Below are 12,012 nucleotides of genomic sequence, written 5' to 3' on the forward strand. Positions count from 1 at the left end.
CAACTTAATATTCTTAATACTCATTTTTCTAACAAAATTTAATGATGATTTAGTTAACAGATACATAATAATAATTTAGATAACATTATGGCTTATAATATTATGGCTTCTTCCTTATTGATCATTGATTAACTAGAAATAGATTTATTAAAACCCTTAGGGATGTTCTTAGGTAATGCGAGTAATTTTTTATTTGAAAAAAACTTGAAATGCAAACAAGGATCGATGATTGCTGCTAAACCAACTTGTTTATTACACGTTATTGTCATTTTGCCAGAAAAACGGAAAAAAGTTGTGGAAAATATTTGCATTAACATGTATTGTAAACATTATTCGATAAATATCCTTTAAAGTGAAAAATGATTAATATACATGCAATCACCCAATATCTTTAAATTATATTTTTGAGGTTAATTTAAACATGAAAATTACTTACTTATTACCAACTTAATATTCTTAATACTCATTTTTCTAACAATATCTAATGATAACTTAATTAACAGATACATAATAATAATTTAGATGACATTATGGCTTATAATATTATGGCTTCTTCCTTATTGATCATTGATTAACTAGAAATAGATTTATTAAAACCCTTAGGAATGTTCTTAGGTAATGCGAGTAATTTTTTATTGAAAAAAACTTGAAATGCAAACAAGGATCGATGATTGCTGCTAAACCAACTTGTTTGACACGTTATTGTCATGTTGCCAGGAAAATGGAAAAAAGTTGTGGAAAATATTTTCATTAACATGTATTGTAAACATTATTCGATAAATATCCTTTTGAAGTGAAAAATGATTAATATACATGCAATCACCTAATATCCTTAAATTATATTTAAGAGGTTAATTTAAACATGAAAATTACTTACTTATTACCAACTTAATATTCTTAATACTCATTTTTCTAACAATATCTAATGATAACTTAATTAACAGATACATAATAATAATTTAGATGACATTATGGCTTATAATATTATGGCTTCTTCCTTATTGATCATTGATTAACTAGAAATAGATTTATTAAAACCCTTAGGAATGTTCTTAGGTAATGCGAGTAATTTTTTATTGAAAAAAACTTGAAATGCAAACAAGGATCGATGATTGCTGCTAAACCAACTTGTTTGACACGTTATTGTCATGTTGCCAGGAAAATGAAAAAAAGTTGTGGAAAATATTTTCATTAACATGTATTGTAAACATTATTCGATAAATATCCTTTTGAAGTGAAAAATGATTAATATACATGCAATCACCTAATATCCTTAAATTATATTTAAGAGGTTAATTTAAACATGAAAATTACTTACTTATTACCAACTTAATATCCTTAATACTCATTTTTCTAACAAAATCTAATGATGATTTAGTTAACAGATACATAATAATAATTTAGATGACATTAATAATATTATGGCTTCTTCCTTATTGATCGTTGATTAACTAGAAATAGATTTATTAAAACCCTTAGGAATGTTCCTAGGTGAAGCGAGCAATTTTTTATTGCAAAAAAATTTCCTAATCAGTAAATTCAGCAAATTAATTGTTTTAATATGTATCATATTTAACAAATTTAATTACTTCTGACCTCTAGTAGTTTTGTTATCGAGTTTTATTATAAATCATAACCGGCATTATTCTTATAGAACGACAAAACCTATTAAACAATCTTTTATTTTGTATTTTTAATATATTGTTTCTGTTGTTTATTTTTGTTTTCCAACACTACTACAATTTTTAATGATATTTTTTCACCTCAGTTGGTATATAGGTACTTGTAAAAATAACAACAACAAAAAAACACCTTCAAGTTATTTATTACTAAGACTTAATGGACTATCCCACACAATTTCACGCTGATCATCATATATAACGGGCAGAGCTATTTTATACGGTTTTGTGTTCGACCCTAGGTCAAGATAATTCCCGTGGTAACGATCCTGTTAACTATATCTTCGGGTTTAACGCAAGTTTTTACTTTGCATTCATCGAAACTTATAAGGAGATTATATTTTACATAGTGTCCTATAAACTGTAAATATTAAGGTTCTCGTACTTATTTATTACTCAATAAATTTGGATTGGTTCTCGTATCGTATTAACTCAGCTTCCAGAAACAAACAAACGCAAAACAAAAAAAAATTTTATGACTCTTTTCATAAAGGTACTCTTCATAAACCATAAGCGAGGGTTATAAAAGTCTCTATGCTTTAGCAAACTTGTAACAATAGCTTATTTACAAAGTAAGATTTTCGTAAACGGATATATAACCAGACATTTGAGATATAAAAATATCTGTCGTCTATTTTTCCGATATAATCACAACAACTTTAATATTAAAAATGTAACGGTTTAGAGTAATCAAAAAGTAACCTGAAAAACAGTGTGATTCTAACCTATATGTCTATTTTTCTAATATAATCCCAATAACTTTAATATTAGAAATGCCGCACAATCGTTATTTTTAATTATTTATTTACTGTTTTGAGTAATTAAAAAATAACGTAAAAAATATAGTGTGATTCTAACCTTCAAAAAGCATTTTCGTTTAGCACCCAAAAAAATGCCACTGATAAAAACTATCACTGAACATCATCTTCAATTAAATTACACAAAAAAAAACATTATACAGCACGCACATTTTTTACTTGACAAAGTCATCTGCTCGAAGAAAAACAAATTTAAATATCCTCACAAAAATAATACTTAGCATAACTTGACGGTTCTTCACTGTGCCCGATCGGTATCTCTCGAAAAGCAGGTGGGAAAAAAACTGACAAGTTAATTGTGCCTGTTTGCCAAGTGTCAATCAGTCAGTTTTGGATTTTGTTTGATTAATAGGCCGGCGAGTGAGATTTATTGTGCCCACGACTGCTTTAATTAAAACGGCCATTGATGCTTTTAATCGCAAAATTTGGTTTCGATTTTGCTTTGACAGTTTTAGGTTAGGCGGGGTTGATGTACGAAATGCATATTAAACAGGTATGTTTTATTTATTTTTGGATCCATTTTCAAAGGATTTGTTTCAGATTGGTTAAAAACGACTCGCGTAAGTGTTTATGTAATTTTGATTTTGTTATTAAGAGCCAGTTTTCTTTATATCATTAATATCACTCTTTTTTAATATGACATGTACAAGCTTTACTGTATAGATAAATAGGTATTGTAGTTTTCTTATACTGTAAACTGTAGTGTCGATAAGGAATTATGCTGAATAATGATGAAAATAGGCTTCATCTAAATGTAAATCAGTAAGTGAAATACAATTTCATTCATAATAAAACACTTTAGATGTTATTTGATGTAATAACATGACACTCACTTTCTGATAACTGATTACCATGCAGATTATGGGTTTCAGAAATAATTGATTTTATTTATCTTATAATGTTAACTATATAATATTAATAAAATTGTCTTTTAAATTAATAGACGTTGAACTTTAATAATTTAAATTCTTTAAATTAAGGGCATTTGAAGTAATTTTAGTTTAACATACTTTCGGTGTTTATTTTTCTGTTTTTTAATAAGTTGTTTTTTTATGTAATCAGTGATGGGTAGCTAATTTTAGGTTTCATAATAATTAGGAAGAGTTACATGAGGAAAATTTTGTTAATTTATAAATATTAAGCAATTGTTTAATTTTAATATTTGGATCATCGTAAATTGTTAACATGTATCCTATTCTAATTGTATTACGCCTATGAATAGGTGAACGTTTTTTGCTTTTATTATTTGTCTTATGTCCTGTTGTATCGAACCAGCCTATGACGTGCACAACTCAATTATACAAGAAATAACGACCATGGTGTCTCTCACCATTTCCTAACGAGGCCTGCCGTTCGGTAACGACAAAAACTAATTCCGATTCTCCTAATTGAGCAGAAAATAGCTCATTTGACGGGAACGGGTAACAAGTGTACGGCATGCATAATACATGGGCAGATCGGCTTTGAAAAATTCTAATCTTAGTGGCGGCGGCAGGTAGAAACAGTTAGAATAGCCATTATTTTACCAGATACCTATACAACATTGTATGCTAATACGCATATTTAGTACCGCAACCATTTCGAATGGTACTTTCTTTCGAAGGCAACGAGGTGACTTGTTTTAAAAAAAATCTTTATACGGGGTTGCCTTTTATATTTTGGGATTTTAGATTTGAAATAAATATTTCTCAACAAAATTACTTTTTTCAAGTTATTCTCCATTACTACCTCAGGAACTGATATTTTCGGTACTCAGGAAACTATATATTTGTGAGAAATTGATCTTAAAACACCTGTATATTTTATTACAATGGTTAATTTGTCACAGTAGTCTTAGGACCACTGAAATTTTATCACTATAGAGCATAAGTCACTGACATATTAAGGCTCAGTGCTTTTAGCACATCAATTGTTATGTTTTAAATATTTAATAACAGTTCTTATTGTACTAGAAGTTATATATTTTAGTTATTGTTTTATAAATTGGTATTAAAATTTATTTTAATATTAGAAAAATTTGGCTTATTGTATGATTCTCTACTGTCTTATTTTGATTCAGTTTTCTGGAGTTCTTTCTATCTTAGACATTTTCCAACACAATTTACTTCGATCTGGTAATGTAATGATAATATGACAATATGTTTACAGCAGAATGATAAGATGTTTAAAGAAAAATAGTTTTATACAAATAATTATCTTATCAGTCTAGAATTTTGGAATATATCAATAAGTAAAATCAGCTTTGCCAATTAGGGTTAGTAAAAGTGGAGCTTTATAGGAGATAACATCAGAAGACATGAAGCGCATTTTTACTTTGTACTCTTCGTAAAGCGATTGTAGAAATACAAATACATCTATTTGTCATTGTTTGGGCACATTTTGAATTGGAGACGTCAGTAGACTTATGATGTTTTAACGCAATGGTGTCACATGTATGAAACAAATTAATTATTGTATGACAATTGACCCACTAGATCATCACTCGATATATTTTTAAAAATATATGCCAATAAGCTCACATCTAACAGTTGAATAAAGTTTTTTTAACTTAAGTTGAATTAAGTCAATTACAATTATATAAAGTACTAGTGAAAAATGTCACTTATCTGACATTATATTCTATGCATAAGCCTATCCTATGTAGAAAATGCTTGCGTGTATTTTGATCAGGTATGTGTGCGAAAATGACAGTTAAGAAAAACGCATTTTTTAATTTAATTGAAATGTTGTGTTGGTAAATCGTTTATTTAGAAGTGCCAAGTTTAACATTCATTATGTCTAATTTTAAAGCGAGTCTAGCGATCATCTTTGCGTTAATGGGTTAATGGGTTGAGCTTGGGCGTTAAAAACAGGTACAAATTGTCTTATTCCTTATTCGTATTTTTTTCTCAGTTTTACTGATGGAAAACGAAATTTAATATTAGTAATTAATCAGACATCATGTATCACTGTTTTTGTATTGCATTTTTGAGTTTACAAAAAGAGTACAAAATGACAGGATAATTAACTAAGGACTCAGTAAAATGTACGTATGATCATTTCTAGCTAACTGAAGGAAGTGTTGGGTTTTGTTTTCACCACTTTGAAGAAAGGATTCCAATCCGAACACGTAGACGATAACAACACAGTAATATAGTCATGAAGTCCCATCTTTATCGGAAACAGAAACAAGTTATGAATTACACAGAGCCATTACCGGATGAGAACCTTACGTTCTGTGAAAGAAACGATTATAATTTAAGAGATGCACCAGCGGGTACCATTCTAGGAACTGTGGAGCGTGTCTGGGTGGTACCGACGAACTTCCATACAAATTACGCATTTACCAGCTCGGAAAATCGTGTTCCATTTGCTTCGGTGGTCGGCTCGAAATGCGACTGCGATCGTGGAAACGTTATATTTAAACGCTTTTTTTTCCTTCAGTGGAATATCGACACACGTAAAAATAAGTTATTCAACGCATGGATAATGAATGGAATGCATTCTAGTAAATTATTTAGCGCTGAATCTGTAACAGTGATATTTCACGACCTCGCGACATGAAAATATTAGTATTCTTCTAATAATATATAAAAGTTCTGATGATAATCCATAAAAGTTATTATAATAAGTGAATGTTCATTAGTTATAAGATATTAAGGTAATATATCAGGTTTAATTTTTCAATAAATAAATTCTCAGAAAATTGCATTAGTATTAATCAATATCTATATCGAGCAGTTCAGTGTATAAGGCCACCAAAGATGGACTTAAGTTGCTGTGAATTAACATAGTCTAACGGAATTGGAACAGAAGTTTGTAGTTCAAAGTGAACGGCAATCAAATGCGGATTGCAATAGCTTGGTTACTCAGCCAGGAGCCTATTGGAATTCGGAATTATCGAAACCAGGAAAACCATTCTATACAGGGCAAGACATGGAAATTTTGGCAAATACAATGCATTCAGAAGATGATCTAAGGTAAACTGCCAGGCGAAGGTTCATAATAAATACTGGACAATGTCCAGACACATCCCTTTAGCCGTTCCTTTACGAAGGAGGTGTGTCTTGAAATAAGAGTTTTGTTTACATTAGAATATGACTGAGTCGGCAGTATAGCTTTTGATGTCCAATACGTCGCCACTTATTTCCGTAAAACAAAATACCTCTAAAGTAACATAAATAATAGTTTTTGTTTTAAAATTTCTGTTCTTTAATTTTTATTTCTGTAATACCGTATTTCTGGAATTGATAGATTTATAAAGACATTTTTTACTCATTATTTCAATTAGTTAAGAATGAATAATCTAATGAACAATTAATAAAAAAAACATCCGTTATGTTATTGCAAAAAGCTCTAATCATAAACATATTATAAAACCGTTAAGTTATCATCTTGATATCCATGACATGCATATGTTCTCATAAGGCACGCGCATACCTTTATTTATAATACTAATTAAATTATCTTCTCAGTTACTCAACATATATGAGTAATCGAATAATCATCTGATCAACACGATCATTGTATTACTTTAATCACGTTTGCCATGCTAGGCCAACTTTAAAAAGCACCAATCGTTTTTTTTAATATCGCCTTTATTTCCAAATTGCAAAACCGATCCATCACAGACCGCCCGGGTCTAGATCCGAATCAGGAACGGCTTAAATGAAGCTGATGCGCGATTCGATCATTATATGTTGATAAAAAGGCTTGATATGATCTATCGGGTTGTTATAAAAAATTGCCTGTTATTGATTGGCCATTCATACAATAGTTTATCGCTAAATGGTTACTGTTAGAGTTGATTTAGGATGACTATCGTAGAGTATTTAGTTAAGTAAGATAAAAAAGGATGTAGTTCAATAAGTTTATGACCTCTGACTATTGGTGTAACAACTATTAGTAGTCAGGAAAATAGAAAAGAAAGGCTAATAATATGATTTATTGGATACATATAAAATCTAAGAGCCTAGAAAATATTATTGCTATAACAAAATTAATTATTGGGGTTAGGTGACAATAACTTTCTCTCTAGTTTAAATAGAACATTTGTCAAATCATTTAGGCTAGGTACCGTGCCCCAGTGCCTGAACCATTTCTTATTTTCGATCATTGTTTCTTTATTCCTATTTTTTTAATACTTAATAAAATAACAGCTTAATTTATTGAGTAAATATCTAACAATAAAAAGAGAAATATAAAATATTTTTACAAAAAAAATTGAACCGACTTGGAATAAGGACGTGGCTAAAAATAAAAAAATATCAAAATTAGACTTTTAACACGAAAAAAAAACGTTTTAAAATACAATATGTACGTAATAATCTGTAATAATTAAAAAAAAATTAAATCAGTTTGATATCGATGCCGAGAACTCAAACAATACAAAAATAATAATATAATTTTATGTCATAAAACAAAGAATTAAATTAGGAACAAAACAAATCTAATTTAATTTAAGTGTTTGGGAACGGATTTCAAACTGATTTTTATTTAAAAACTTTTTTTTGTGTTAAAAGTCTAAGTTTGATTATTACTTACTTTTTAGCAACTTATTTATGAAGAATGAACTTATTTTTTCTGTAAAAATATTTTTTTACATTACGATAATATATATCGTCAAGTAGCATTAAATAAAATGTTTAATCAAAAATTAAACTGACATTCTGGAATCATACTTAACCCTTTTAGATCATAACAGAAATTCAAAGAAATGTATCAAACTAAATCGAAGTAAGAAGTTAACCATTGATGTCATTTGAAAATTCCGTGAAATAATTATTATATTTTTGTATTTAGTAATAAAATAAAAACTGTGTATTACAGTGAATGATAATAAACTCTAACTTTTCTCATCTTTTTGGATTTTTATTAGGATTTCGAAAACAAATCGTGTTCATAGCCTTGCTAGTCATTCAGATCGTTCTTTGTAATTTTGACAGACCATTACAAATGTGTAAATGTGAAGTAGTCTTAATAACACCATTTGTTATTAATCCCTCAAAACTAAATTAATAACCCATTATAAATGTCTCATAACATATATTTTTATTTAAAATTATGTTATAAATATTGAGTATAAAGATTAAAACATATATTACCTTAATTCTCATAGTTGTTCGTAATTATTTTTGGCTTGTTACCTAAAACAAAAATAAACATATTAGTCAATAAATATAATAGTCTGTTAAATGTTCTAAAATTCGAATTATCGAAATTAATACCAAACGTATTATAAATCAATAATATCAATAATATATTATTATCTCAAGAAAGTAAAGACAAAAATTATTCTTGAAAATTACAAACATGGAAAAATAGCTTAGGAATCATTCATATTAATATATTATTACTCTAAACAAAATAATAAAGACAAATTCTGTGATGAAATAAGTTTTGTTCGATAGAACACTATTTTAACAAGAAGACAGCTGTTTCATTTTTCATTTTGTTTCATAATTATTTAAACTTCAGAAAAAGTTCATAGGTGCATAAAATTATTTTCAAATGACGCGTATTAATTATCAAATAGCTCTTCTGCATGATAATAACAATTAGTTATATTAAAATATACAACTAAAATATTACAACTAAAAAATGTGAATGTTGGATAATAAATCGGTGATTTTTTAACTAAAATTGCATGGTAATCTGAGCAATTTACGAACAGGCGAACAAACAAATTGTTCTTGCAGTAAAATAAACCTGCAATTTATGAAATTGTCCAGGTTAAATAATTATAGTACTTGGATCATTTGTGCGGCTCATAAGAAAACAGTTATACGAAGAATTAACAGAATCTAGAAAGTACAGAAATTGAACATACATTAAATTCACTCTTGAATATTGAAAATAACCGAGCAACTTGGAAAGGTAAGTTATATTTATATTGTAGAAAACGATAGGTAGATATATCACTACATAGTATAAAACAAAGTCGCCTTTTCTGACCCTATATCCCTATGTGCGCTTAAATCTTTCAAACTACGCAACGGATTTTGATGCGGTTTCTTTCAATAGATAGAGTGATTCAAGAGGAAGGTTTATATGTATAATACATGCATAATATACTAAGGCAACATTGCTAATTTTAGAGGTTTCTAACGTGATGTCGTAAATTAACCTATTTTTTAGGCTTATTTAGCAATTAGCAAAAACGCTGCCTAACCCTACGAGTTAGATCAAATTAATGTACTACAGTATTGTACACCATAAAAAGGTCTACAAAAAAGTCCGCGATGGTATATATTTATCTTTTAGGGATAACCCACATTAACCATTTTTATTGTTTACTTTTTACGTGAGAAAATGGCTTATTTACGAAGCTATTTTAAGCAATACGGCATTAATCCTTATCGAATTAAGTACCTTAAATACAGTGTGCAATTAATATAGATCAATATGGTTCCTTACAGCATGTAAATTAAACAAATATTTTCGGAGATATTACAAATTTAAAATTTGCGTTTAAAAATGTGTAATGTAATAAAAATTGTATGAATTTAGATATTCCAAAGATAGCAGGAAATCTTCATAGTAAGTATAGGGGAAGAGGAATTGTTTTACTTTAAATTTAATGCGTGCAGGCCAAGGGCAGTAATGAATGAACCAAAAATACTGGATCGATTTTAATCATGTTTTCATTGAGTGACATAGGCATATATATTTTATGCCCGTGCAAAGTCGGAGCGGGCCGCTATGTTTTTATATACAACGTCCATATTTTTTCTGTAGTGTATTTAATTTAGTATCAGCATTGCACCCATGCGAAGCCGGGGCGGGTCGCTAGTTATAAATAAATTCGCTGTGATAATCATAACACCCGAAATTACTTTTTCTCCAACTCAATATATTATTTATTGTTTCTCGGTATACGTCGTTGCAGATAATAAGTAACTGAAACGAACTTCTTCATCAATTTTAGATTCAATATATTATAACTTTTGTCCATATTAGTGAGAAACTGAAAGGTCAATTCTGTTTAGGTTAATATCTTAGCCATACCAATAAGGTCTATTTTCTAAATATATCTCTAATGACTTATATTCTCTAATGAATTAATACTTACTGAATACTTATATTCTCTAATGACTTATATTTTATACATGAATGGATATCAGAACGATAAAACATACTAATTTCGAAAGCTAAGTGAAGCAGTTCCAGTAAGGTCTTTATATTCATAGACCTAAATAACGGAAGAATAATATCTGATTTGTCGGAAATTTACAAAACCTTACGGAAGTACATATTAAATTTTACATATTTTACGCCTTACGTTCTACGTTCGTTTGCCCTACGTTCATAAGAAATTATGGGGCTTAAATATGCAATCCTATCGTCATTGATTTTAAATACTAACAAGAAACCGGTGTTAACAATCAACTTAAATTACACACTGTTATGTTCCATCAAGCAATAGAATTATTTTACTTAATGCAAACAACAAACCTGAAAATCCTTATATTAAATCTCATTCATCTCATTCAAATACTGACTTAAAATCTTGTTAGTAACTTTACTTTTTATCGACCCAAAGACCGTATCTGATTATCTAATATGCGTTCACGAACTCTTGGAGAAATCAGATAATAGTGAATGTTAATCTTTTTGTAGATAAGATTAACGTTTAGATGTAATCAGTTATATCAAGGCTTAGACTTGGTAAGATATAAAAGGAAATGTCGAGTTGTTATAAAAAGCTACTATTAACTATTTTATTTTAAATAATCATATTACTTCAGAGATAATTAAATTAGTTTGTAATAAAAATAAAAAGGGTTAACAATTAAAATAGAATCACAATTTGGGCCAGGTATAGGGGATGAACAAAATAATATGAACACCTCATATATACACATTATTTATATGTAAACAAGATGTAGTGCCACTATTTGCTTTAAGACAGCTGCATAGTAGCATAGTATTTGAATAGTTTCCAATAGAAAGTTGTCGCATTCTCGTACGAAAATATCCGCTAATTGCTTCAATAACGTTGGAGATGGAAATCTACTCCTCATACTGGATTCTCCATAAAGGCCCAATTATGTTGAGGTACGGCAATTGTACTGGCTTTTCTTTATTTATTATTTAATTATTACATTATTACCAGTCGTTTCCGAATAACCTATAATTTTTTTATGATAACTTAAATCTAGGAATATAACTAGGAGGACCCATCGGCTCTATCTCAGTCTCTGGTGAAATAATGTTTATACATGTTACTGCCGTATTTTTTTTTAATTATATGCAGCTCACTACACAACACTATACAAGATTAGATGGTTTCATTGTTGAGTCTGTGTTCTGCTTTGGTGGTATCCAAAAGTTGCAATACTTCAATATTCTCATGAGCATGGAGTCTTTCTTCATGCGCCCTTAAAGTTCTCTTGATTTCTTGACCGACTTTGTTCTGATTTTTTTTTATTTTGTTTAAGTTATTCTTTGCAGAACATCCCCATAATTGAATTCCGTATATCCATATAGGTTTCAGTATTTGCTTATATAATACCATTTTATTATATATTAATAAT

General features: G+C 28.8%; 1 protein-coding gene and 1 long non-coding RNA gene across 2 annotated transcripts in view; one reads left to right on the forward strand and one right to left on the reverse strand.

Annotated features, from left to right (window-relative positions):
• tyn (trynity) overlaps positions 1–12,012 on the reverse strand; it is a 139,230-nt gene that overhangs the window by 101,971 nt on the left and 25,247 nt on the right. The gene's annotated exons all lie outside the window — the stretch shown is intronic.
• Positions 2,729–6,027, forward strand: LOC143196089 (uncharacterized). The gene is made up of 3 exons (XR_013005661.1): positions 2,729–2,990; positions 3,038–3,057; positions 5,543–6,027. It is a non-coding gene; the product is annotated as an uncharacterized LOC143196089 (long non-coding RNA).

This window comes from Rhynchophorus ferrugineus, unplaced genomic scaffold, assembly GCF_030347505.1.
Source record: "Rhynchophorus ferrugineus isolate W39M unplaced genomic scaffold, kcgeb_rfMv2 rfM4, whole genome shotgun sequence".
In the NCBI taxonomy this organism is placed as follows: Eukaryota; Metazoa; Arthropoda; class Insecta; order Coleoptera; family Curculionidae; genus Rhynchophorus; species Rhynchophorus ferrugineus.